Source organism: Hemiscyllium ocellatum, chromosome 26, assembly GCF_020745735.1.
Source record: "Hemiscyllium ocellatum isolate sHemOce1 chromosome 26, sHemOce1.pat.X.cur, whole genome shotgun sequence".
Lineage (NCBI taxonomy): Eukaryota > Metazoa > Chordata > Chondrichthyes > Orectolobiformes > Hemiscylliidae > Hemiscyllium > Hemiscyllium ocellatum.
The window spans coordinates 46,470,074-46,484,786 of NC_083426.1; the positions used below are offsets into that span (position 1 = coordinate 46,470,074).

General features: G+C 44.8%; 1 protein-coding gene across 1 annotated transcript in view; it reads right to left on the minus strand.

Annotated features, from left to right (window-relative positions):
• The window catches only part of LOC132828124 (transcriptional enhancer factor TEF-5-like), a gene marked incomplete at its 5' end in the record, with an annotated part of 196,759 nt that overhangs the window by 181,434 nt on the left and 612 nt on the right, over positions 1 to 14,713 (minus strand). The gene's annotated exons all lie outside the window — the stretch shown is intronic.

The window sequence follows — 14,713 nt, forward strand, 5'->3', positions numbered from 1 at the left end:
GCAACCACCACCCGGGAGTTGTTTCCCAACTTAGAACCAGCTACATCACTCAGACTGCAAATGGTGTCATGCCACCATATATTCGGGAATTCAAGCCAATTTTTTTATTTTTTGAATAAGAGGGTGAAAAAGAATATGGCCAGCCAAGGATCACTTCATGACTTGTTTCAGGAGAGGACAAATGGAATCTTCCAGAAACTGATGTGGTGTCAATGTGCTTTCCTGAAACTAATTGCTGCAAATGTGTTGCTGGTCAAAGCACAGCAGGTTAGGCAGCATCTCAGGAATAGAGAATTCGACGTTTCGAGCATAAGCCCTTCATCAGGAATAAGAGAGAGAGCCAAGCAGGCTGAGATAAAAGGTAGGGAGGAGGGACTAGGGGGAGGGGCGATGGAGGTGGGATAGGTGGAAGGAGGTCAAGGTGAGGGTGATAGGCCGGAGTGGGGTGGGGGCGGAGAGGTCAGGAAGAGGATTGCAGGTTAGGAGGGCGGTGCTGAGTTGAGGGAACCGACTGAGACAAGGTGGGGGGAGGGGAAATGAGGAAGCTGGAGAAATCTGAATTCATACCTTGTGGTTGGAGGGTTCCCAGGCGGAAGATGAGGCGCTCCTCCTCCAGCCGTCGTGTAGTTGTGTTCTGCCGGTGGAGGAGTCCAAGGACCTGCATGTCCTCGGTGGAGTGGGAGGGGGAGTTAAAGTGTTGAGCCACGGGGTGATTGGGTTGGTTGGTTCGAAGATTTTTACTCCTGAAACTAATTCTAAAGTTTATCAATTTAATGAAGTCTGCCAGCTACAAAAGCAATTGCTGTCTCAAGATGTATAATCCACAACAAAAAGGATGTATTAATTGAGCTAATCTCATAGCCTTTTTAGAAAAGGACTTTTGATGATGGCATAACCAAGAGTCCTGCAGAAAGCAAATCTGACCTGATGTAAATTATCGAAGCTGTCAGAATAATAAACCTTAACAGTGGGAGGAAAACTCCAATCAACCTCTTCCAACTTCCCACAATCCAAATACTTGCAGCGTGGACTAAATTTCCCATAGTGTCCGGAGTGTGTAAGTAAGTGGGTTAACCATGCAAAATGTAAAGTTTCAGAGATGGGGTGGGTCTGGGTGGGATGCTCTTTGGAGAGTTGGTGTGGAACCGATGGGCCACAGAGTCCTAGAGATGTACAGGATGGAAACAGACCCTTCGGTCCAACCCGTCCATGCCAACCAGATATCTCAACCCAATCTAGTCCCACCTGCCAGCACCTGACCCATATCCCTCCAAACCCTTCCTATTTATATACCCATCCAAATACCCATCTTAAATGTTGCATTTGTACCAGCCTCCACCACATCCTCTGGCAGCTTATTCCATACACATACCACCATCTGTGTGAAAAAGTTGCCCCTTAGGTCTCTTTTATATCTTTCCCCTCTCACCCTAAACCTATGCCCTCTAGTTCTGGAGTCCCCGACCCCAGGGAAAAGACTTTGCCTATTTACCCTATCCATGCCCCTCATAATTTTGTAAATCTCTATAAGGTCACCCCTCAGCCTCCGATGCTCCAGGGAAAACAGCCCCAACTTGATTAGCCTCTCCCTGTAGCTCAAATCCTCCAACCCTGGCAACATCCTTGTAAATCTTTTCTGAACCCTTTCATGTTTCACAACATCCTTCCAATAGGAAGGAGATCAGAATTGCACGCAGTATTCCAACAGTAGCCTAACCAATGTCCTGTACAGCCGCAACATGACCTCCCAACTCCTATATTCAATACTCTGACCAATAAAGAAAAGCATACCAAACGCCTTCTTCACTATCCTATCTACCTGCGACTCCACTTTCAAGGAGCTTTGAACCTGCACTCCAAGGTATTTGTTCAGCAACACTCCCAAAGACCTTACCATAAAGTGTATAATTCCTGCTAAGATTTGCTTTCTCAAAATGCAGCACCTTGCATTTATCGGAATTAAATTCCATCTGCCACTTTTCAGCCCACTGGCCCATCTGGTCCAGATTCTGTTGTAATCTGAGGTATCCCTCTTCGCTGTCCACTACACCTCCAACTTTGGTGTCATCTGCGAACTTACTAACCATACCTCTTATGCTCGCATCCAAATCATTTATGTAAATGACAAAAAGCAGAGGACCCAGCATCACATGGCCTGCTTACACATAGTTGGAAGAATCATAGAATCCCTACAATCTCCCTGGATATTCAACTACAAGAAACCGACTGAAAACTCACTGCATGACAAAACCTTAACTTCAGCTGAGGCATCAACTCATAAAGAGATTACAGGACCAATGCACAAGAGACTGAAAGACAGGTTGTAATTGTATTGCTTTACTTTCCTCTGGATCTAATCTTCATGTGAGTTGTAGTGTATGGAGACAAGTGCAATTCTAACATCCAGATAAGGTGATAATATATAACCTTCCTTATTTTTAAACTCAAAAAAGCTTCCAGCTCAAATTGTTTAAACAGGAAAATCAGTCTAGGGGTAAGAGTTGAAGCACTAGAGTCATTGAGATGTACCGCTTGGAAACAGACTCTTCAGTCCAACTCACCCATACCAATCAGGCATTCTGAATTAATCTCATTCCATTTGCTAACCTTTAGCCCATATCTCTCTAGACTCTTCCTATTCATATACCCATCCAGATGCCTTTTAAATGCTCTAATTGTACCAGCCTCCACCATTCCCTCTGGCAGCTCATTCCATACACACACCACCGTCTGTGTGAAATAGTTGCTCCTTAGGTGCCTTTTACATCTTTCCCCTCTCACACTAAACCTATGCCCTCTTGTTTTGGACTCCCTCACCTTGGGGAACATACCTGGTCTATTCACCTTATCCACACCCCTCATGATTTTATAAACCTCTAGAAGGTCACCCCTCAGTGCCCGTTGCTCCAGGGAAAACAGCCCCAACCTGTTCACCCTCTCCTATACCTCAAACCCTGGCAACATCCTTGTAAATTTTTTCTGAACCCTTTCAAGTTTCACAACATTTTTCCTCTAAGGGGGAGACCAGAATTGCACAAAGTATTCAAAAACTGGCTTAACCGATGTCCTGTACAGCTGCAACGTGACCTTTCAACTCCTATACTTAATGCACTGACCAATAAAGGCAATTGTATCAAAGGCCTTCTTCACTATCCTATCTACCTGCGGTACCCCTTTCAAGGAACTATGAATCTGAATTCCAAAGTCTTTGTTTAGGAACACTACCTAGAACCTTACCACTAAGTCTTGCCCTGATTTGCCTTTCCAAAATGTAGCACCTCAAATTTATCTAAAGAACATATTCTAACATTATCTGATTTCTATCCATGACAATTATAACAAGGTGTTTACAGCCAGGAGAGCACCAAATTCCAAACCCAACTTGATATTTCTACCTGATGCACTGTCAGTCTATAGGCTAGCAAACAGCAATACAAAACAGTCAACACCTAGATCAGAAAAGCAAATGAGGCACATTTTACACATAGTACTTTGAGACAAACTGAGCAGATAGTCCATTTTTGTGATAAAAGTAAAATCAAAGTTCTGGAGAAACTCTGACAGCGTTTGTGGGGAGAGAGAGTTAACATTTCCAGTTCCATTCCAAAGGAGAGAGTCACGAGACTGGAGAGTTTGTTCACTCTCCACAGATGCTGCCAGACATACTGACTTTCACTAGCACTTTGTTTTGATTTCAGATCTCCAGCATCTACAGTATTCTGCCTTCAATCTGTTTTCAGGAATATATTCCTCCCAAATTTTCTTTTAAATAGAGCTAGGAGATGTATCACATCCATCTGAGAAGGCAGATGGGGACATTGGTTTTACTGTACTTGAAAGACATCATCCCTGACAGTGCAGCAGTTCTCCACTGAGCTGTCAGCTTCTATCCTTTATACTCAAGTCTCTGATTGCTTCAAGATCTGAATTTGACCCTCCGATTCTAACAGCACAAGAACTACCCCCGGGGCCATGACTGATGAGGAGGCATCACTAACCAACAATGTAGCAAAGGATAAAAATAGATTCCAAACTTGTGCATTTCATCTAATCACTTAAACAAGATCCTAATGACTAATTCCACTCCTTAATTAGGCAAGAAAATGTTGGACGCATGTCCCAGAGTTAGAATTCCTTTACAGAAAGTGACAATTTTCTAACATTTGGTCATGGGAACGATGCCCCAATCTCATGGAGCCACTTTGATGCAGGAAATAATCTCAGGCCCATGAAAGCAATAACATTTAGACTAAAACACATCCATCCGTCACAAGAGCACATACAAGGACCAGTGTTTGATTCCACCATCGGACAACTGCCTGCATGGAGTTTGCACATTCGCCCAATGTCTGTGTGGGTTTCCTCCCCTCATCCAAAGATGTGCAGGTTAGGTGGATTGGCCATGCTAAAGTTGCCCATAGTACCCAAGTGTGAGAAGACTAGGTGGGCTTGCCATGGGAAATGCAGGGTTAACAGGGATTGGGGAGGGTGGGTTGGATCTGGGTGGGGCGGTCTTCAGAGGGTCCGCATGACCCAATGGGCTGAATGGCCTGCTTCCACACTGTAGGGATTCCATATACAAATTCCAGTCAAAAGACGCTTTTAAAAGAATGAGAGATCAGGTTACTTTCTTATTCATCCCTACTACCATGTGAACACAGCAGACCACATTGAGATCCCACCAGATCCAAAGCACCCCATTAATCATATCCCTTCCCTGGATATACCAGAAATACACCGAATACTCTCCACTTCCTGCAAACCTCTCTAACAACAAAAGATCAAATTACTGATAGACCAGTAACTCAGGTAAAAATTATTAATTTGTATTTATTGCAGAGTATGAAACTACAAAAATAAAAATAGCCAGTGATATCATAAATGGAGGAGAGGTCCAAATAACAATATATTAGACAGTCTCCAATTAAACAGTGATTTTTCTGAGCATTATACTAAGGATGCATATCCAATATTTATGGAGCTCTGCCTCATGCATGTCCTGACTGAATTAAAGATGAGCGGTAATCTATCTGAAGGTCTTTATACCAAAAGAAACCTTTCACAGCATTAGGTGTTAATTTGAGACATCTGCTTTCCAAATAGGATATTCCCTGACAGATACGTCAGCTGTAAAGGTTTCCTATCTGATTATGATGGCGCTGGTAAACCTTCTTCAAAGACGCCAACCTGTTCTCATGTTAGGGATCTTTCTGTTGTATTCTTCCTTTCAGAAAGTGTAGCCAACTACTTCAGAACTGTACCTGACTGCCTCTGCTCCCAAACAAAGAAAGGACAAAGGAAAATTTATTAACAGCTACAGTGTCCCATTCAGAACATCACAGGGACCTGGGCTCACTCCTATTTCACACGCAGAGGCAGGGAAAGAGCCCGGGCCATTCCAGTCATTGAGTAGCTGCTCTCGAGTTTTTCCTCAGGAAAAAGGAAAGGCACAGGTTTAAATTGAAAGAAGAAACTTGTATCTATATCGGATTTCTGGACATCATTAGACTCTTAATCCCAGATTTTTACTGAACTCCTGTACCGGACGCTGGATGACTAATGTTGGAATATGAGTCTCCTTCCTATCAGAAAGACGTTGTGAAACTTGAAAGGGTTCAGGGCTAGCGGACTTGAGCTATAGGGAGAGGCTGAACAGGCTGTGGCTGTTTTCCCTGGAGCATTGGAGGCTGAGGGGTGACCTTACAGAGGTTTATAAAAAGGGCATGGATAGCATACTTAGACAAAGTCTTTTCCCTGGGTGAGGGAGTCCAGAACTAGAGGGCATAGGTTTAGGGTGAGGGGGGAAAGATATAAGAGAGACCCAAGGGGCAACGTTTTCACACAGAGGGTGGTACGTGTATGGAATGAGCTGCCAGAGGAAGTGGTAGAGGCGAGTACAATTACATCATTTAAAAGGCATTTGGATGGATATACGAATAGGAAGTGTTTGAAGGGATATGGGCCAGGTGCTAGCAGGTGGGATTAGATTGGGTTGGAATATCTGGTCAGCATGAATGGGTTGGACCGAAGGGTCTGTTTCCATGCTAACATCTTTATGACTCAATATAGCACCATTCATAAACACAAGGCATTCTAAAATGCTTGAGAATCGGAGTCATGATTTAGGAAATGATTTAATCAAGTTGCTCAAAGCAAAATCCTACAATCAACAATGTGCTAGAGGCCAGGTAATCCATTTTGGTGGCATTGGCTAAGCAAAAGAGATCCCACTGTTCTTCAAATAGTGCCTCATCCACATGAGGTCTCAGGGACTCGGGTTAATATTGAACTCCAATGGCAGTACCAGTGACAGTGCAGCATTGCCTCAGTACGGCACTCGTGTGGCAGCCTGGATCATGCCGTCAAGGAGCTTGAACATTCCGATTCAAGTGGCGATAGTGTCAGTAATGACAGCAGCCGACAACAAAATGAAGACTCTTAATGAAGAGAGTATAGAAGGTTAGACAGAAGTGAAAGGTATCACTCCACGATGATTTGCAGGTTCAATACACCCATCTGTAGGATCTCATGCAGAGTTGGGAAGTCCAGCCTGCTGATACAAATGATGGGTCAAATGGTCTCATCCTGTGCTGCCACTGAAGCGGGGGAAAGGGGTAGGAGAAGAAGGAGTACTTTGATGTGATTTATTGTTGTCACATGTACCTAGGTACAGTAAAAACTTTTGTTTTGCATGTAATAAAGGCAGATCACAACATATAAGGATGACAGAACAGGGTGAGGAATACAATGTTATAACTGCAGAGAAGGTGCACAAAGAGCGAGCTCAACATTAAATTTGAAATTTGAGGGGTCCATCCAGAAGTATCATAACAGCGGGGAACAAGCAGTTCTTGAATCTGTTGGCCCGTGTTTAAGCTTTGTAACTTCTGTCTGATGGAAGAGGGTGGAAGAGTGTGTAACCGGGGTGGGAGGGGGCTGCTGTCCCAAGGCAGCGGGAAGTGTAGATGGAGTCAGTGGATGGGAAACTGGTTTGCATGATGGACTGGACTGTGTTCACAATACCCTATATAGTTTCTTACAGTCCTGGGCAGAGCAGTTGCCGTGCCAAGCCGTGATGCACCTGGACATAATGCTCTCCGTGGCGCGCATCAATAAAAATGGGTCAGAATCTTTAAGGTAAAAAATGAGGTCTGCAGATGCTGGAGAATCTTTAAGGGTATGCCGAATCTTTACGGGCATGCCGAATTGCCGAAGCCTCCTGAGGAAGTGGTTGTCAGGACATGCACCCAAACACTTGGCCAAAGCAGCTACTTTCAGGGGATATTTTAAACCAAGGCTGAGGAAGAAGGGATTTGGGAGGGAATTTCAGTGCTTAGGGCCTTTGGAGAGTCTGGTTAAATGGCAAGATTCTCAGTCAACTCGAAAAGGCAGGCTGCAATGAATACTTCACACTTCTAATGATGAAATCTCAACCCACGTCGGTGCACTTTCATCCCATCACGTATTCAGACTGCCTGCCACATGTCTTAGTATTCAGACTATTTATAGTATTCCAGCTATGTCCTTGACAGTCACGAGCCTGCATCATCCTGCTTGATGGAGTACTCCAGCTATATTCTGGTTACCTAAATGAGTACCAGAAAGGGAAAGCACAGAAACCACCCAAAATTCAGCCTCAGGTTCGTTGGATGCATGTCCTCCAGGGTGTAATGCAACATAGGCTTTCAAAACAAGTCAAAAACCCTTGGATTCCCCTCTTATCCTTTCCGTGAGCAAACGGAGTGGGCCTAGGACACACACCCCCAACACCACTCGGGGTCCTGCACAGTCAGCAGATCCGGACTCCGTCAGCACCCACAAGCATGGTTTAGGAAAACTGAGCCAAGATGTTGGAAGGTTTGCATGTACACACCCTACATACAGTAAGCTAGAGATTTTTCTGTTGGACTAATGTCGACCAGAGGTCACAAGTTCAATTCTCTGACCTTTGCAGAAGTGTGTGTCATAAATCTGATTGCTGAACAAAATTACTTGGATAAAGCTCTTGAAAACTGCAATAACAACTTGCCAAAAAAGGGAATGAGACAAGTAAGTAGATGAAGCTGCTGTCAGCAAGATTCACGTGGAGTTCACGGACTCTTATCCTTATCAATCTTTGATGTCATACTTTGACCAGGACAATGTCACCCTCAATTTCTCGCATTTCTTCATCGATCTATTTGTATCAGGCTATTTGTAGGACTATGGTACCAAGTGGATAGATCTTTCAATGTGCCAGTGGATTGAGCCAAATTCCTCCCTTCAGTAGCTTGCCAGTCTAGAGTCCAACTCCATTCATCCTGGTCCTTCAGTGAGCTGGACCTGATTTCGATAGCTGCTCTAGTCCACATGACTCCACTTGTTGCCTCATCCCCAAGGGGAGAGTTCCAATTTAATGGCTTCTGATGGAAAGAATCAGGTCAGGCCTTCCATAATCAATGGTCTTAACTGTGTTGTGGAGTGCCGAGAGGGGAAATGGGTTGGGGGAGGGTGCATAGAGAAGGGGGCAAGGAGTTGTGTGGTTGGGATGGGGGGGGGGGGGGGGGGGGGGAGGAACGTGAGAGACGGGAGAGTGAGAAAAACAGAGAGGGCAAAGCACCAGACAGAGATGGACAGAAGGGGGTGGGGGCAACAGAGGGAGTGAGCCAGAGCGTGAGCACAAGGGACAGAAAAAGGAGGGACTTAGGAAAAAAAGAGACAAACCATTCCCTCTGGAGTGGAGGTGCTAGTGTTGGACTGGGCTGGACAAGGTCAAAGTTCACACCACACCAGGTGATAGTCCAAAAGGTGACCCTCACCTTCGAAAGCTTGCGATTTCAAATAAACATGTTGGACGATAACTTGGTGTCATGTGACTTTTGACCTATTCCCTTTGGAAGGCAAGTCCAGAAGAAGGAAGCAAGGCCTAAATCAAGCCATTCCGAGCTGATAGCCAAGACCCACTTCCTCACAACCATGTGGGGAACAGACAGTGGGAAGTCTCCCCACAAAAATCTTCCTGAGGCCAGCTTACAAACTGAAAACGTGAAATTGGAGCTGGGGACAAATTGTTGTCAGAAAATTGAGCATGTTGGATTAGAGCTGGATACGCAGATCAGCCTTGATCTAACCAGAAGGAACGGGCTCAAGAGGCAAAGTGGCCTTTCCATTTAAAAAATATCCTGCAATATCAATTCAGACCTAGCATTACAGACAAAACGGGGCGTGTGGCAATTGGCAATTGTTAAGTGTGTGTACAGCAGCGGGCCATATGGGGACGTGGGTGAGATTTGAATCAGTGTGGGAGATAAAGTGTTGTTGCAGAGTTCTCAGCCCCACCCATTCCCCGAAACGGCCTGTGGGCTGCTTTGTGATCTTGTCTCTATTGTCCTCACTCCCATTTATCACTAACTGATGTGTTTTGTCAACAGAGAAACAGGTTTAACAAGGGCCAGCCAAGCTCTCATTACAGTTTCGAAAGGCCAAGCTGTAAACACAGCCCTGGGGACACGGAGAGAGAGAAATTAAATGCCTCCCATTTATTTGGTCTTCATTTCCTCTTTCCCTTATTCAGGGCAAACTGGATTCAAACATCCCAGCAACAAAAAAAACTACATTGGCTCAAGTAAACAGAAACAGAAAAAAAAGCATTATGCCATCTCTGCAAAAATGCACTTCAATTTACCATGACATCTGAATATTTAATGTCCAGAGGGATAAACGCTGACTACAGGAGTTGGGATGTCGTATGTGGTTGTACAGGACAATTGGGTCAGACCACTTTTGGAATATTGTGTTCAATTCTGGACTCCATGCTGTAGTAAAGACGTTGTGAAACTTGAAAGGGTTCAGAAAAGATTTACAAGGATGTTGTCAGGGTTGGAGGATTTGAGCTATAGGGAGAGACTGAATAGGCTGGGGCTATTTTCCCTGGAGCATCGGAGGCTGAAGGGTGACCTTAGAGGTTTATAAAATCATGAGGGGCATAGATAGGGTAAATAGACAAGGTATTTTCCCCACCATGGGGGCGTGGGGAGTCCAAAACTAGAGGGCATAGGTTTAATGTGAGAGGAGAAAGATATAAAAGGGACCTATGGGGTAAGTTTTCCATGCAGAGGGTGGTACATGTATGGAATGAGCTACCAGAGGAAGTGGGAGGGGCTGGTACAATTGCAACATTTAAGAGGCAGCTGGATGTGTAAATGAATAGGAAGGGTTTAGAGGGATTGGGCCAAATGCTGGCAAATGGAACTAGATTAATTTAGGATATCTGGTCAGCATGGACAAGTTGGGCCAAAGGGTCTGTTTCCGTGCTGTACATTTCTATGACTCTATGATTCCATGTGGGCCTTGATGGCTAGCCACAGCATTTACTGCTCATCCTTAATCTCACATTATTTGTTACAACCTGTTTTCCTTAAATATCAAGTATTAATACTATGCCAAGTCAGCTTCCTCCAGCATTCTGTTTCCATCATTAAGAAAAGGGCTACTCCAACTGCCTTGGGCCAATATACCATTCCTATACCAATACCTGTACTGACCACATGTGGAATGTTGCGTGTAGTTCTGGTCACCACTTTGTAAGCAAGAGGGCTGGGGTGATCTCAAGGAGCTAGACAAGGTAGAGGAAATTTGCAAAGATGTTAGAAATGCACGAGGTAGGAAAGGACCAATAGACTGGGTCGCATTTCTCTTGAATGCCAAGGGGTGACCTAAGAGAGATCTTGGTGATTATTGAGGCGTTTTGATGGATTGGATATGGAGCAAATATTCCCTCTTGTGTGAAGAAGCATAACTAGAGGTTGTCGATGTAAGACAGTCACCAATAATTCCTATCTGGAATTCAGAAAGAGAAGTTAATGTGGAATTAGTTATTTCTGGAAGTGCCTGAAGTAAATATTGTCCATCCCGAAGTGCCCTTGAGAAGGTGGTGGTGAGCTGCCTTCTTGAACTGCTGCACTGCTTGGGGTGTAGGCACTCCCCCTAAAGCTGTTAGGGAGGGAATTAGAGGACTTTGATCCAGCGACAGCGAAGGAACAGCGATATATTTCCAAGTCAGGATGACGAGTGGCTTGGAGGGGAACTTGCAGCAGGTTTCCCACTTATCCACTGCTCACCCTCCTTGTCGGTAGGAGTCGAGGATTTGGAAGGTGCTGCCGATGGAGCGGAGCTGCTGCAGCGCATCTTGACGGTACATTCCGCTGCTGCTGAGTGTTGGTGGCAGAGAGAGTGGATGGCGAAGGCAGTGGATGGGAGATTGCCTGATGGTATCAAGTTTCTTGACTTTTGTTGGACAGCACCGATGCATTTAAGCAGAAACTAGGCGAACACATTTGCTCGAGGGATAGATATTAAAAATAGAAAGGTTATGCTACCTCTGCATAGAGTGTTGGTGAGGGCACACCTGGAGTCATGTGTACAGATTTGTTCTCCTTACGTGAGAAAGGATGTATTGGTACTAGAGAAGATTCACTAGGTTGGTTCCACAATTAAGAGGTTTGGCTTAGGAGGAGAGATTGAGTAGACTGGGACTGTACTCATTGGAATGAGGGGGGGAACCTTTGAAATGGTAAAGAAATTAAAGTTTATGGTGAGAGGGCAGATTAATGGAGCTGAATTCACAAAAAGATCAGCCATGATTGTGATGAACGCCAGAGAATGCCCAAGGGGCCAGATGGCCTACTCCTGCTCTTGTTTCATATATTGTGATGGAAAAGAAGTGAACAGAGGGTTATGATAATAGATAGAAACAAGGAAAGACATAAGGAGCTTCAACGAAGCAAAAATACCCACATGGACTGTTTAGGATGATACTGCATTGTAATGTTACTAACTCTTCAAAAGTTCAGATCAACTGTGTGGAGCTAGACTGTGCTTGCCCATTGCCCATGGACTGTGTCTCAGTGATTGCCCTTCTGGGGTAGGGGAACTGTGGAGTTGTGGCGACCCACGATTTAGTGAACAGGGGAGCAGGCTCTAATCCTGGTCCTAATCCATGTGTACATGACCTTTCCCTCAGCTAACAAGTTGCTGTACAAGTGCAGGCTTCTCCATTCATTGCTCTTGGAGGTCTGCGATGAGCAGAAACAGCTCTTCTTTCAATGGGGGAGACCATCACAGATTCAGAGATTCTTGAGAAGTTGCACTGAGCCTCCAGCTCTCTCTGACGTCTGTCTTCAGTGTGCACAGCTCCTCACAGAATGAGGACCTACCACACAATGCCATTCTTTAACCACTGAGCCACCATGCCATAGTCTTCCAAAATGTGGTACCAGCTACAGATTTGACATGTTTGCATGGATCTTTGGAATTCATTGACAGAGTGAGGGTGTCACTGGCAAGGCTAGTATTTTATTGTCCATCTTTAATTGGCCAGATGGCAATTAAAAGGTCAACCATGTTGCTGTGGGTGTGGACCACCATGTGGACCAGACCAGGTGAGGATGGGAGCTTCCTTCCCTAAAAGATCCGAGTGAACCAGTTGGGTTCTTCTGACAATTGACAAATGGTTTCATTGACATCATAGTAGTCTAGACCAAAATCCAGGTTTTTAAAAAAATTGAATTCAAATTCCATGGTACCCAGAACACCAGCTGAGTTTCTGGATTAACAGTGCAGTGATAATACCACTAGGCCATCGTCCCTTTCTGTGTCAAGTAGGAGAGCATTAGAGCATTGCCACTTCGGACAGTCCTCCCATAGGGTACTCCAAACACAGCCAAGAATTACCTGCTCAACATCATCAACCACATCACAACAGGGACCACTGGAGAGCTCCAGCCGGGACAGTGGGCTGCAGCCACAACATGTCACTCACCAACATGAGTGCAGTTCCAGCACCACACTTTGACTCTATTCTACATGTATGTCAAATACAAGAGAGTGCAGTCACTACTTGATAAAGGGGCTGCTCCCTCAATTTCTAACTGCACTACTATCCATGCTCTCCATCTCTGGTCAGTTAGTGTAGAGCAGGGTGAATATGTCTCGTGTCTAGAGTGTTGGGCATGGCTATGGAGGCCTTCCATAGGATGGACACAGCCTGGGCTGTGTGTACTCTGGGAGACTGACCCTCTAATCCAGGTGAACCCAGAGAGGAAATGAGCTGTTTCTGCCCAGCAAGCTACAGGATTCCCTAACCATTAGACGCCATAGCTAGCCAGTAAGAATGAAGGAGAGGGGAGGGACATGCTGAAGGCTGCGGGGGAGAGATCAGGAGGCTGACCACCCTCAGAGAAGCAAATAGGCACTGGATGAGGTTCAAGCTGCTCAATCCCTGGAAAGGAGATGATGTTTCCAGTTGGATTGAAACAGTCATCGGATAAAACACATCGATACTAACTTACAGAGTGATCTTACCTAACAAGATAGATGATTATTAACTCCCTTTATAACACTGAATGTGTGCATTTCCATAATCTCTCTGACAATTGGTAGAAAAACTCACTACAGGCAACAAACACGATTGAGTCTTTTGTTCTGGTCTGGTTAGCAACGAGATATCAATGGTATAACTGGGGAAGAGGGGTGGGGGAGAAATCAAAAGATTTTGCCTTAAAAAGGCCCAGGGACCCATTCCCTCAGCAGAGAGCTCAGCAAACTGGAGCACAAGGAATCCCTTGCTAAAACTGGATCTTAAATCCAATCAGGTCTCAGAGTTTCATTTCTCAGAGAGACAAACACATCTAAACAATTTCAGAAACACTGGATTTTACAGTCCATCTCAGAGCAGTACAATTACCAGCCAAGATTCCAGAATCAAATCAATGAGATTGTCTCAGTAGAGAGAAGGATGGAGATGTGCTGAAACAAGAAAGGATAAAGACTCACTCCTTCAGATCTAAGGAGGCCAAACCCGCTCCCAGCAATATCTATTTCAAAGTCTGGACTCTATATTCCAAGACTGAGAAGAGAAATCAGGGGTCTCAATGTCAAAAAAAACCCAAACGTCAGGGAGCAATGATTCTTACAGCCATGCAGTCAGCACACACCAGGACAGAATCCCCCAGTTCCAGAACACACACACAACACTAATAGAGCTTCACATCACTGACTGAAAGAGCTCCTCTAGCAGGTCATGTCTCCTGACCAGTTTCCAAACCATCGTCTGCAAAAAGCAGACAACTCACATCGATCTGAATAAAACAGTGTGTGTAATATCCTGAACTTCACACTACGACAACGGCAACGACGACCATGACAACAAGGGCTAGTTTCATCCACCTTTGTGTTCCTCTTCATCATCTCTCTCTAAAGTAGATCACGGAGACAGACAGCATGAGAAGTACAAGCACATTCTTAAAGTTGAGACTTATAAACCACTTGCGATCTCATTTCTGGATTTAAATTCTCCGTGACAGAACGCTGTGAAACCCAGACTAAAAGCCCAGGGGGTAATTCCTGCCGCTCTTGCTTTGAGAATGAGGAGGTAAATATCTAATGACCAGGGATCACTGTGGACAAACACAAACAGCATAATCTCACGGCTTCTCTGAAGGTGGGTCCTGTCAAAGGCAGTGCAATATTGTTCCTCTAAAAGGAGATCCTCACATGTACATAGTGTGGACATTACTTACACTTTACAATTGCAGTTAGTGATTTTGACAGCTTTCAGACACACACTTAATTTCTGCAGTCTGCTATTCCTGATGATGGGCTTATGCCCAAAACAGACTCTCCTGCTCCTTGGCCTGCTGTGCAGTTCCAGCACCACACTTTGACTCTATTCTAC